Source organism: Chaetodon auriga, chromosome 8, assembly GCF_051107435.1.
Source record: "Chaetodon auriga isolate fChaAug3 chromosome 8, fChaAug3.hap1, whole genome shotgun sequence".
Classification (NCBI taxonomy): domain Eukaryota; kingdom Metazoa; phylum Chordata; class Actinopteri; order Chaetodontiformes; family Chaetodontidae; genus Chaetodon; species Chaetodon auriga.
Window position 1 is genome coordinate 11,302 of NC_135081.1, and position 14,662 is coordinate 25,963.

The window sequence follows — 14,662 nt, forward strand, 5'->3', positions numbered from 1 at the left end:
GCTGGGTTTTGGATCTTCTCCAGGTTGTAGTTTGTAGTTTGTAACACTGTATATAGTTAGCACTATTTTGTTTTGTTTTGGCTGTGGTCCTTTTTTACCTGTACATCAGGTCTCTTTTTGTTAATAACAATAAATTGATTATTTACCATTGTACCTGGGTTTGGTCGTAGAGTACTTGTTGATTTGGAGACAAAGTTTGTTTTTTTTTGTCACTCTTTTATGTTGCGTCTTGGCTCCCCCAGACTGGGGCGTAACAGCAGCCAGAAGGATTTTTAATTCTCTCCTAAAGAGCGCATCTGTATAAAACACAGTAATATCAGTACAGCACTTCACAAGCTCTGGTTTCTCTCATGCATACCTCTCCTCAAGAGCACATCTAGCGACTGAGGGTATTTTTATCACTGACTAGCTGCAATTTTACATTTAATGAATTAATATGAATCGCTGAACATGAACACACACCATACAAAAACACTGAGCATGAGAACAAACGAAAAAAAGGAGAAGGACAAAATTAGGAATACAAAATAAATCAGCAAAACAAAATAATAAATAAATAGGGAGCTCACATACCTGTGTAAAACACAGTAATATCAGTACAGCACTTCACAAGCTCTGGTTTCTCTCATGCATACCTTAAAAAAGGAGGAGAAAATAGCGACTGCATGAAAACCCATAGCCGCGCTCATATAGCCTAGCTTGAGAACGGCAACTCAACAAGTTTATCACAAGTGCTGTACACAATAAAAATGATTCTTATACACACCGAACTAACATTCTTACTGCAAAGAATAAAGTTGGCGAGTTGTACAAAGTATTTGTACTTCTATTTAGCATCTTTAACACATTTTACACAACAAGAACAAGAACAATTGCATAATCTCACCTCTCCTCAAGAGCGCATCTAGCGACTGAGGAAGTACCACGGATTCATAGGAAATGACGTCAGACCAGAAGATCCGGACCGCCAAAATAAAACACCAATATCAATATAAAAGCTCCCTAATATGAATTATTTACAGAAAATAGTCATTTAGCAGCAAAACATTAACAAAACAGGAACTAGGGGATTTTTGGTGAAATATAATTATCAAATGAATACATGGGCGACACATGGACAGACATGAGCCATGGAACCATCAGTCGCAGTTATCACATTGGATCTGTTTAGGTAAAAACAAATTATCTGTTTTATTATTTTTAATTTTCTATTTACTATTATTTGAGACTTAAACATTATTATGGGTTTTTATGGCTATATAACAATTCAATGTGTCTTTAACTGTTTTCAGTCACTCACCCACTGTACAATGGCAGTTCCCTGTCCTGGTGGCTTGAAGGTGGAACACATAGCACAGCAATTCTGATCATCAAAGACTAAAAACAAAACAAAACCACTTATTTAACCATATCCCTATCTATCTTGTTTTTGATTATGCTTAATTTGCCTTTACCAGAGGCCTCCAGGATGTCAAGCACCAGATCTCTCCTCTCCTTCTGCATTTCTTTTTTAGATGTGCTGAAGTTCATGTCAGGGATGGCTGGGAAAGCCTTTATGAAGGCTTTTGCCATCTAAACAACATATATTGCAGGTACTTACAACAATAATGGGGGGCATATAATGAATTACATACACTCATGAGCGCTATTGTCGCTAAAATGTTATATACTCTATTCATACACATTTGCTGATATTGGTTCAAATCAATTCATCTCTCACAAGAAAAATTCCTACCAATGTTTTTGGCTTACCTTTGCAACAATGACACCACAGCTACATCCATCCTGTTGAAATGAGTGGGGCATAACCCCCCCTTTCCACTTGACATCCACCCATTCTGTCTTTCCATGACATGTGCGCCTCATCCTGAAGTACTCCCTGAATAAAGTTTATATTCATCATTCTCTTTAAATTTCAGGTCCTTCGTGTTCAGAGATAATCACACATTTGCAACAATACTAATGTTTTCATTAATTACAAAGAATTATTCATCATCACTATTTTCAGATCAACCCCCAAGATGGGAATACACTGTTAAATTTTATGAACTGTTTTCAAATCTAAATGAAATGAACCTGTTAAGGATACAGCACAACATCCATGCAGGATACAATGATTGCATCCAGCATGGATTCAAGATAGTCACACTAACAGAAACAGGGAGACACAGACTGTTATGTCAACATCTAGTGAAATAGAGAAAGTTTCCTCTCTGTTAGCCCTTACTACGAAAGAGATGTGTGACAGTGTGAAGTAACGCTGCTGCCTTGGTTAGGCTACTTGCAGGCTGTTAGGCAGACATTCATGTTGCGAAAAACGTGGCGATCAACATGTGGATCGCGCATTTTTGTTGAACCGAAGCTCTTCCGGTTTTACTGAAACACCTTCCGTTTTGACTGAAATGCCTCTCACACACCATACTGAAATCCTCTTACATGCCATACTGAAATCCTCTCACACACCATACTGAAATGCTCTCATATAACCAAGTGAAATTCTCTCACACATTATAGTAAAATATTTTCACATAATATACTAAAATCCTCTCATTTGTGTGAGATAATAGAACACATAAAGCTTGCATATGCAAACTTTTTTCAGTGTTTCTACAAAGCATGAATTTTATTTTCAGGTTTTTGTAATGCAGGGATGATTGTGCTTGAATATATTTTTGTCTATTACCTTAATATTTCTGTTCTCTTTTACTGTCTGATTACTTGTGCTTGTTGAACAAGTGGTTTGATAAATGACAATTGGCATTTTACTAATTAAGGTTTTATTGCACTTACAGTTGTCATATAATAACATAAATTGCAACACTAGTTATAACAGTCTAGTTAGAAATTATTACTACTGTACATTGTGATTGATGCATTAATGCATAAAAGCAGTTACAACGCAGAGATACAACACAACTCTTAGGAGCAACTGAACAGTGTCACATGCTCCTTTTGGTCTGTTTGAAAATTTCAGCACAATGCCTGTATGTTGTAGGAATGAGCAGGCTGGCTGTTTAGATTCATATCCTTCAATCTGCAGTCTGTCTGAGTCGAGATGCTATCGTAGCATCATTAGGCTTGTTTGAGATGAGCCAGGCCTGCGCAGAATCGATCACCAGCGATCGACACACAATGCATGCCGGTTAGATTTGTGTCCGACTTCGTCCTGACTTGCTCTGACGTCATGCACTGGCCTGGCAACAATAACCTCATGAAATTGAGGTGGACGCAGTTTTCTGAACCGGCGTTGCTCTCCATCAACTTCAAGACCCAGGGCATGATGGGAAATGCCTGGCTCTCACCTGATCTAACAGCTGATTGGTTTAGATGTTGACTGTACTATATGAAGTTTTATAGAAACATTTCGCTAAATGTTGTGATTATAGATCATAAACTGTCTACAATACTTGTTGTCTAATATATATTAACATTGCACTGATTTTACTGTAGCAGTCATTGACCATTTGGAAGGTTCACAGGAAGGTGTGAACTCAGGCAGAGACAAGATGTCTGGTTGAAGAACAACTTCTCACATTCTTTCAGGGCAACAAGAGTCACTGATAACACCTTCACTTCAACATTTACATCTGCTCAGGACGTTCTCATGGAGGTGCTAACTCTTTCTTGATAGCCCATGGGAGTTAAGGACAATAAAACTGCCTGGATGGACAAATGCCATGTCTCAAAGGAATCTACAAACCACATAATGCTGATGGGTTGTAAATTAGACCTGAAGCAAACTGTGCTGTATGTCTGTGTGCCTTTTTCTTAACCTACCAGAATAACTAAATCTCTATGTTTGATTTAACTGTGAATGTTTTTACATTACTAAGCCTGCAATCTGTATAATAACAATGCTTTTCTGGTCTTTCTAACTTACAGGATGACAAAACTGTGATTTTAACTATCCCAAAAAGTTTCTCTGAGTTTCTACTGAGGTTGAATGTGCTTAGCGGGAGACATTTATTAATAAGTAACTATAATAGCGATAATTATTTCGGCAAATATAGTCTGCCCTTCTTTATTCCTTCTTCATATTAAGGTATTTATACCCTTAGTCATCATGTTTATTAGGATTAGTATTAGGAAATGTTATCATGTTTATTGTTGAATGTTGTCATTATTCATCCAAGGTGTCTGACGCATGCTATGAACAATGCTGAAATGCCATTGAAAATTGATCATTTAAAATATATTCAATTGACCATAGTGAGAAGCAGATGAGCCCCTCGTATGAATCATTAGTTAATTCTTGCTCTGTGAAGTGAAATTATGTTGCACGTCCGCAAACCATCCCACATGCGTGATGGCCTATTGATTAGACACGCCCTGGAGCAAGTATATTGGCTGCAGCATGTAGTGGACGCTCAGTTTAAGTTTTAGTTCAGTAGTTTTCGTCTTTTGTTAGTCTTCAGTCTTCTTTTTGTCTTTGTCTTAATGCGTCTTCATTTGTCCGTACTTTTTATTCAGAAAACGTATTTTTTTAGTTTTTCTTTCTTCATGAAACTTTAAATTTTGCTCACCACGTTAAGCCGCATGATTTGTTTTGTTTTTGTGTTAAAATTCTAGTAACGTAATAATAATTTTGAAGACATTTTCGACCGGCCATCGAAGAGTTTCTTAACTCTTAATTTTATTATTACCAATCTAAAGTCTCGCCACACTGTCGCTGACTCAACCTGTAGCCTGCTGCTGACCCGCTGGTCCGGGTTAAATAACCATCAGAAGCCGTTCCTTGTCTGTAGCCGACACTGAAGATCCTCAGCTCCTGAGACTTCCTGTCCAACACCAGCTCTCAACCGTGGTTTGCTTGATTCGTCTGGCAGAAGCACAGATCAGAACTATGGACGGTAACACGGAGCCTCTTCGTGTCAGTTCGGAGCAGACATCTACAGGAGCGTCGCTGACAAAGTAGGCATGCTTAAGCGGTTTTGAATAAGAGTTGGTCCGTGAGGTTAAGATACTGTCAATTTGTTAAATTCTCTCAATCGTTCATTCAACAAATTAACTTTACATTTGGGTCTCCATTCTTCCCTTTAAACCTACTTCTCACTATCACCAAACTCATTTTGCCATTCTCTTGCCATAAGTTATTCTCTGCAGTTGTATGTGTTACTGTGTATCACCTCTATCATTTGTCGTGTTATCCATTATTCATATTCATTTCATTATTGTGTTTAATAAATAATCCTTTTTTCATATAAGTCGTGGTCAGACGGTGTCCTTTTGAACTGGATATAAGCGATCCCTGTACTGAGAGTTTACGCCTTAGATTATCAGACTGATCTACTTTTGGTTCATTCGTTTTCACTACATCAGCATTACAAGACATGATATATAAAATCCTTCTTAGCTGAGGAAGGTTGGTGCCCCTTATCTTATTAACGAATGCAACATTAATTTAGAGGTTTAATAACTAATTCCCCTACACAACACAAAAACTTCTGATAAGTGATGTGATTGTTAAAAACATGTGTACAGACATGAAGCCCTGACAGTCTGAGTATCTGACAGATCAATAATATCATTTAGCTTTTGTCCTCTTTGTCTCTTTGACTATTAATGTTTTTAATGTATGTATGTGGTTTAGAGGGACAGGTCTGCTCAGCTCATTTATGTACAGCAGCAAACTGATAAGATGCTGATCTACATGAGAATTCATGCCACATTGAGGTTTAACCATGAATAGAAATCACAAATCACATATAGAACACTTTAATGCCATTATTAAAACAACTGGAGAGACTGTGTACAAACTGATGTATGAGTCTGAGAACATTTTAAGAAATCTGAATTAGATCTAATGGGATTTGAGTGTTTCTGCGACTTGCTGTAAGGCTGGTCCACACTCCAGCATAGCTGGTGGCGATAATACACTTCAAATGCAAACTGTTATCCGCAATTAAACAAAAACACGAAGAAGAAGACTGAAGGCTGCTGGAAATTGTCCGACTTGACCACAGCTTTTTTCTTCGCCCCCTGCTGCTGCCACCTGATCTTATCTGCTTTCCAGACTGGTTTTCCAATAGCATTTCAGTTGTTTATATGAGAGCATTTCAGTAGTGTGTGTGAGAGAGCATTTCACTTGTATGTATGAGAGTGTTTCACTTGTATGTGTGAGAGTGTTTCACTTGTATGTATGAGAGCATTTCACTAGTGTATATATAAGCATTTCACTGATGTGTGAGAACGTTTCAGTAGTGTATGCGAGTGAATAATTTTTCAGTTGTGTGTGTGAGAGTGTTTCAGTAGTGTGTGTAAGAGCGTTTCACATGTGTGTGTGAGAGATAATTCTGAATAATGTCCCTGACGGCACCTCATAGTTACACGTAACGTTACTTTCACTGTGGAAACATTCGAGCTGAAGTCTAAGTGGAAAAAAAAAAGAAAAAAAGAAAAAAGAAAAAAGATTTGCGAGGTTTTTTTCTTAGGAAATCTATCGATGTTCCCCTAGTGACCCCAATGCATTGTCAAAGAAAAAAGAGAAAGAAGAGGGTGCGAGGGAGCAGTGCATCTGTGTGTGTGTGTGTGTGTGTGTATTCATTCATTCATTCATCTTCTATACCCACATATCCCTTTCGGGGTTGTGGGGGCTGGAGCCTATCCCAGCTGGCAGTGGGCGAGAGGCAGGGTACACCCTGAACTGGTCGCCAGCCGATTGCAGGGCGTGTGTGTATTTTAGCCTTTATATATATATCCATTGCAGACAGAGTAGGCCTGTATATAAGGAGGAATGTGATTATTCATACAGTTTAAACATGTAGCCAACAAATCTTTTGCAGCAAGTTTTGCAACCACAGATGAGGAAGACGAAGATAGGGAGGGACAGGGCAGCAGACCTGCCAAAAAGAAGAGGGTCCATGTCCCCCAGAAGTTTTTCAGTAAATATCAAGAACAGTGGCCATGCTTTCGACCCTCTAATGTTCCTCATCATGCATTTTGCACAGTGTGCAATTATGATGTGGACATAAGCCACCAGGGAACTGCAGCTAATATATAAATTAGCCCCGGTGATGTGTGCATATATGCTGTAAGCCAATTTCATTATTACATTCTTGAAACCAAAAACACCTATTGCAATATACACCTTCTTGAAACCAAAAACACCTATTGCAATATACACCTTCATATGGTAGGGGTATATTCAAACTGTATGATGGTACCTTCATATAGTTTGTGCTTTTTGAGATCACAGTTTACACTGTTTTTATGACATCGTTTTATAGAATGCAACATCTTATTCTTAGTTCTCTATTAACAGTATTACTGCTTCTAACACCAGTACTCATCCAATGATAGTGCTGGCACTCTTACTATCACTACTATGATGATTACGAATCTAACCACTACTTCTATTGCTACAAATCCACTGTTAGACATACAGCAGCACTATCAATACTTGGATTATTACTACTCCCACCGAGATAAAACTACCACTACTTTTAATTCTAATTCTACCGGCACTCATGGTGATGTTTCAGTGTTCAAAATTTGCCTGACTATACCACAGTTGACCTGGTCAGACCTTTAAATTTCTCATACTTTAAAAGACACATTCCACTAAAACGTACATGCTTCACACTTGAACCATGTCTCCACTTGTGACGCCTTCTCTTTTGTTCAACTTTTCAATACCTTTTGTTCTTTTTGAGGTATAGCATTTAAGGTTTTAATTCCAGTGAGGAGAGCACCTTTATTAAACTCTGGTTTTCTGCGGCTTTTGGCTTAAATTTTCTGCATCTTCCAGCTTACCCACGCATTTTCTTCAGGAAATGCAATTTTTCTAGTTATTCTTATTATTCTTATTATTATTATCCACGTTTTTTGGCACCTAACTCCTTCTACATTCTTTCACCTAAAAATTTCATTCAAACTTTAAAAAAATGCAGCTTACTTTGAATTAAGTTCCTATTACTTTTGGTGGTGATATCTGTAATAGTTTTGGAATTATTCAACTTTATTTCAACTTTTTTTGCCATTGGAATGAACTGGAATGAATGTTCAAAAAACATCAATATTTCAACATTTTTAACTCTTTCATAATTCCAGCCAGAAACTTCATTCAACTTGTAAAATGTTCCACTTACTTAGCACAATTTTTCCACAATCCAACTTTTGGATGTCTTTTGTACTTCAATAACTGTTTTCTTCCACAATATTTCTTTCATTGGAGTCAATGAGAAACATGTTTGGAAAACCTCAAACCCAGCCCTCTTTAAACTCTAACTACTCCTTCATACTTTCAGGTAGAAATTTCATTCAACCTTTAAATGGGTCACAATAAGGGCTACTTTAAATGTTGTAGACATCGTTTTGGTATTTGCCATAGTTTCTAAGATATCACCATTTAAGTTTTATGCTGTTTTCCGACCGTTCAGATCTGTATAATGGGTGTGTATCGCATGGACTGCTGCCAGCTAGAGCGTGCCACGTGACTTACGCTCTGGCTCAGACTGCCCTGAAAATGTTCACCAAAAACCTCTTTCAACCTCTTGTATTTCCCCCATTTTTCAACCTTCATGTACAATTTGTAGATAAAACCGTAGAGAAATTTGTCTTCTGTCACACAGTGTTGCTCTCATTGTGATATGACTTACAGTTTCGGAATAAATAGCCTCTGTCTGCAGACAGTGCCAACCACAACTCCCATAGACTGCCGTGTTAAACTCAGCTCTGAAGTCCTCGTCGAAAACAGAGATGATGGGAGTTTTGAAATTGCAATATTGTAAACATCGTACCAGATATCAAAATACGGATTTCACCCGGTCAACTCTGAAGTCTGAACTCTGAAGTGAATCATGTTTCTACGTGAAACTATGACAACGTAACGTTTTGACTTTTAAGCTGTTATCTGGGAGGACATGGACACGCCTGTAGGGCTTCCCCTTGGTTTATTTTACTGTTTTGTGTTTTAAACCTGTTTTTTGTGACGGTACCTGGAGCTCTTTCACCAGAGTAGAGCTCATGAACATCAGGGGAGCAACACCAGAGGATTTATTTCCTAATTTTCTGCTCCCAACATTGGAAATTTTGGACATCCTGGTCAAAGGTGCGCTCACCTTTGCTCACGCAGCGAAATGCCGGAGGAGAGGAAAATGGGCCGGCGCACTTGTGCGCCTTCGCCAGCACAGACTACGCACAGCGTTACCGGGAATATTTCTCTCTAACGTGCGTTCACTGCCCAACAAACCTGAGGAATTGCAGCTGCTGTTGGGTAAAAACAGGGACTTTTCTTCATCTGCGGTTTTGTGCTTCATCGAGACGTGGCTCTGTGGATTAATAACGGACTCTGCGCTGCATCTGGCCGCTGCATCTGTGTCTACATCAACAGTGGTTGGTGCAACGACATGACAGTGATCCAGCAGCACTGTTCTCCTGACCTGGAATCTTTCATCATTAACTGTAAGCCTTTTTATTCACCCCGTGAGTTCGCTTCATTCATTCTGGTCGGCGTTTACATCCCACCACAGGCCAACGTGCAGGACGCACAGCATATGCTCGCCGACCAGATTCTGTGTGTGGAGCGGACCAACCCGACTCTTTAGTTATTGTCCTTGGGGACTTCAACAAAGGTAACCTCACCCACGAACTCCCTAAATACAGACAGTTTATTAAATGCCCGACCAGACAGGAGAATACTCATTTTCTTTTCTTCAACTTTTCAATACCTTTTGTGCTTTTTGAGGTATAGCATTTAAGGTTTTAATACCAGTGAGGAGAGCAGAGCAGAGCAGAGCAGAGCAGAGCAGAGGAGAGCAGAGGAGAGGAGAGGAGAAGAGAAGAGGAGAGGACAGCTATTATTATTCCTCTTCCGTGTCGAATTTCACTTCGCTACTTGTCCTACTTTGAGAGGACCCAGGCGAATTATATATCAAAACGAGCGTCTTGATCGGGATCGGCGTGCTATTACTTTTCTTAGATATTACTTTTTCTCAGAATTTCCCATAATGAATGAATGGGAGGAGGTCAAAAAAACTAACAAATCATTGGACTTTTTCTACTGCCTACTGCTCCGCCATACTTTCACCTAGAGACTACATTTAAACTTTAAACTGTAGACACAAGTCTTGTGTATTGGTGTATTATTCCATGTGATCCCATTTGATAGGTCATATAGTTTTTGATCAATCACTGTTCAATGACCATGATCATTTTTGGAGATTAATGGGTGTGTATTGCACGGAATGTTCGCCTAAAAAAAGGCCAGATTTTTTCTCTTTCCACACTCCTCCCAGCCACAATTTACACTACACTCATGATTTTTCCCCATTTGTAGACAAATTTGTTCTGTCTCTCACAATGTGCTAAAAAAAAATCAAAGAGATTTACTGAATTTGAATTAGCAGCCTCTAAGTGCGGCCACGTCTGTCTCTGCTCCTCATTGACTCCAATACAAAGATTTTCTGAGAGAAGCAGAATGGATCCCTGTTCTAAACTTGCAAGTGTCTACAAAATATTTTCTGTAGAAACACCAAAATCACACCAAATCGTTCAGGAAGTCCTTACAGCGATGATGGTCTATGTTTTTTTCTGATAGGAGCTACTGTTTTGTCAGCATAAGCCCAAATGTGAGACCAGTACAGAGGCAGAAAATCGCTCTTTTTCTCCGTCTGAATGCGTGTGTGTCTGTTGCGCTGGAACGGGCGCATGCATGTGCACCTGTGTCAGTGTGTGGGGCCCCTATCGTCAATGGCAACCAGCTCAAGTTGCCATGTTAACCTCTGAGCCTCAGTACCTCTCTGAGCACTCCTCTCCCACACTCCCACACATTTGAGGTTGAAAGGGCATAGGTTGCTGTATAAATAAATACTGGAAAAAGGAACGTTTGTTGTAGGTGTGCTCCTTGTATATGATATCATAATGTTACTAGTATTAATTGTTCGAAATCTCTGAAGAATCTCATCATAATGTACACACTCCGGCAGTAGACCCCGTGGCCCTCTCAAAATTTCCCCAGAGGAAATTTTCATGATCACGCAATATAAGCTACAGGAGAACAAAATGAACATTTGTATTTCACAGTAACTGAAAAAGTAGTCAAATTAAGGCATGCTGTCCTCCAAAAACATTCACATTTGAATGTGTCTCAAGTTGAGTGGTCATTTCTCAGACAATTTGGTACATAAAAACGGCTGACTCTTAAATAGCGACTTTCATCTGATTTTACTGTCAAAATCACAATATTTGAGTGGCAGGAGCACAAAATGAACACTTGTATTTTTCACAGTAACTGAAGATGAAGTCAAATTAAACCATGATGTCCTTCAACAAGCATTAACATTTCAATGTGTCTAAAGTGGAATTGTCATTATTAGACAGTTTGGCACATAAAAACAGCTGAATCTTTAATGGTGATCATTTGTTTTTACTCTCCAAATCACACTTTATGAGTGAGACAAGCATATGACCACATGTTTTTGTCACAGTAACCGCAAAGGAAGTCAAATTAACCATGCTGTCCTTCAAAAACACTTGAATGTTTCTCAAGTGGATTTTTCATTCTAAGACAGTCTGGAACATAACAACTGCTGAATCATGTCATGCTGTCCTTCAAAAACATTCGCATTTGAGTGTTTTTCAGCTGCAGATCAGCTGGCACATAAAAACAGCCACCCTTTAAACAGTGAGTAGTGATATTGAAACGTGCGTGTTTTGGACCCAAATGCAGTACTACGGAGAGCAGGATCAGTTGGTAATAACTTTTATTTATACCACAGGAAACTCGGTATGGATCAGAGAAAGTTACTCGGAGTAAAGTTCGTTCTCCGGACTGAGAGTTCACACAATGTCCCTGGGGCTCAAGCGAGGGAAAGAGAAGTTGCTTACTGGAACCGCTGATGACGAGGAGGAAGCTCCGCTGGCTGGAGAAACAGCTGATCGAGCCGGCGTGCAGCGGAGTAACTCTCTTCAGCCGCTGATGACGAGGAGGAAGCTCCGTAGCCTGAAGAAACAGCTGATTGAGCCGGCGTGCCGGCGAGGAGAGAGCAGAGGAGTGGTCGGAGGCAGGCGGGGGGGTCGAAGCCAGGTGAGCAGTCCACGGAAGCAGGAGAACCGAAGGGGAGCAGGCAAGAGGAAAGTCGAAGCCAGGCGGATGAACCGTTTCTAGCAGAGCAGTCAGACACCAGAGACGCTGAGGCAGAGCACGAGGTCAGGGACGGAAGGCAGGTAAGTTTACCGGGAGGCAGACGAGGAGAGCAGGTCGGGAACAGGCAAGGTCGGCAACGGGTGATCAAACTGGAAAGCGCTGGAAAGTCTCGCATAATGCAGAAGAACGATCTGGCAACGGGTGAGAGTGCTGGAGAGGCTTAAATGCAGGGCTGATTGTGATGAGCTGCAGCTGTGTCGGCAGGTGAACAGAGTAGAGCTGATGAGATGGGCGTGGCTGGCAGGTAGAGTGGAGCAGAGGGAGTGAGAGACCGAGATTGTGACAGATATTAATGCTTCCTCTGGTGAGTTTATATTACCTTCTGGCTATTTGCTGTGTAGGTGCAGTAACTGCAATGTAAGTCAAATGAAGCCACATTTTCCTTCATGAACATCCACATTTGAGTGTGTCTGAGATGGAAATTTCATTTGAAAAAAGGTTTGTTTTGTTTATGTGTTCGTGTGCTTGTGTGTGTGTGTGCTACCACCATGGAATGTGTGTATTGTAGAGATCTCATGAAGCTCATCTGTTCCATCTGATGCAGCCACAGGTATGATCTAGTAAGCTGAGCAGATCACACCCTCCTCAGATGAAAGGGATCCTGGATCGCTGTGTTTCGCTCCATGTCGTTCCACAATATGAGGAGACTAATGAAAAAAAAGCAATACAGAAATAAATAATTTCATTATTATCAAAAACAATAATCAAATTAATATCTTATAGCTAGATCGTATACAGCGCTTTTCAGGGTGCTCAAAGAAGGTGCAAGTAATGAAATAAATGAATAGATCAATACATACATACATACACAAATATATGGCAGTTGACATGCCCACAATCTTTGGCTCCTTTCTTCTCTGAAATGGTAAAACCTTAAACAATATACTCCACTACGAGACCTCTCTAGATTGCTGTCTCTCTGACTTTTCTCAGCGAAGGTCTAAGGTAATGTGCTCTTCTCGAAGGTACTTAGTGTTTTCAATAACAGGCAAAGAGGGTGTTAATGCTTTCTCTGGTGATCTCATATTGTAACTACACTTGTTAAAATTTCCTGGCTGGTCATTCTATGTGGGCCACACTGATACCCTTCAAGAATATCCACAGTTGAGTGTCTCTGAACTGGAAGTTTGATACTCTGACCTAATGGCAGTTCATAAGAGCTTCACCCAATAGGAGCTTCATGGTCATTTGATTTCAGTGTCAACATCACCTGACCTCAGTGTCAGAGGCATAAAATAAACATTTGCTTTATGCAGGGAACATCTCCAATTTAAGCGAAACAAAACCAAGCCATACTTCATTGACACCCACATTTGAGTGTGTCTAAGATGGAAATGGGTTACCAAAGAGTAGATAAAAATAAAAGAGAAAGAAAAAATGAGAATTTAAAATGAGAATAAGGGAGCACTTCTGTGATTACAACATTCATATTGTCTTGTCTCTCGTCTCGTCATCTTTCACTTATACAGGTCTCGGTTGCGGGGGCAGCAGCCTCAGCAAGGAAGCCCAGACAGCCCTCTCCGCAGCCACTTCCACCAGCTCCTGCTGAGGGATCCCAAGGCGTTCCCAGGCCAGCCGAGAGACATACTCCCTCCAGTGTGTCCTGGGTCCGCCCCATGGTGTCCTCCCTGACAGTCTGATCCCTGGACACAGGTGCTGTCTGATATTCATATTTTTATAATGGTAATATTTTGACAAGTTGAAAAAAATCTGTTTGTATGGAACTACATTTTATCTTTGTGGATTGTTTTGATGCCAAATTGACAAGAAGACTGCTGGCATATAATGTCTTTTGCCTTGTGTTTCTGGAGTAATGTGTTTTTGCTGACACATAAGAAATTGTTAATACTTCATATTTCTTGAAGGGAGATTGGTATAATGTTTTCCCCAGAGACCACAGGGAATTAAATACTATATATATATATGTTACACTTTTAAGAATGATGCTGTGGTCGACCCTTTGTGTCACACAATTTTTTTTATTTCTGCAGAAATGGTAACAAACAGTCGTAATGTCTGTGTTGCTCGCACTGTCTGACGTCTCACTCTATTAGTGACTGGCATATCTCAGAACACACATTACACATTTAACAAGGCAAGAACAATCAAATTACAATCATATAATCATAAAGTAATCCATCCTGTAAACAACATTTTCACCGTATTTAATTCAATGAACTTCTTTTTGAACTCCACTTATTCTATCCGGAACTGTTTCACCTTTTTAACTTAACCTAGAACTGTTTTTAACTCACCAGTATTTACTATTGTCTCTGTCTAACTCTATGTTGCTCCAAAATAACAGTGAAATCTAATACTGAAATCATGTCTCACATATAAACTCTTATTTTTAACTGTAGCAGGATCACCCATGTTCGATATATCACTCTGCGCTTATTTTGAAAACTCAACCGGAAACTGCGTACTGCCGGCGGTCAAAACTGCGATGCGCGCGGGCCTTATTATTGTTAGCCTTCGCTCATGCATTCACACAAATAAAGCTTTACCCCTTTCAAC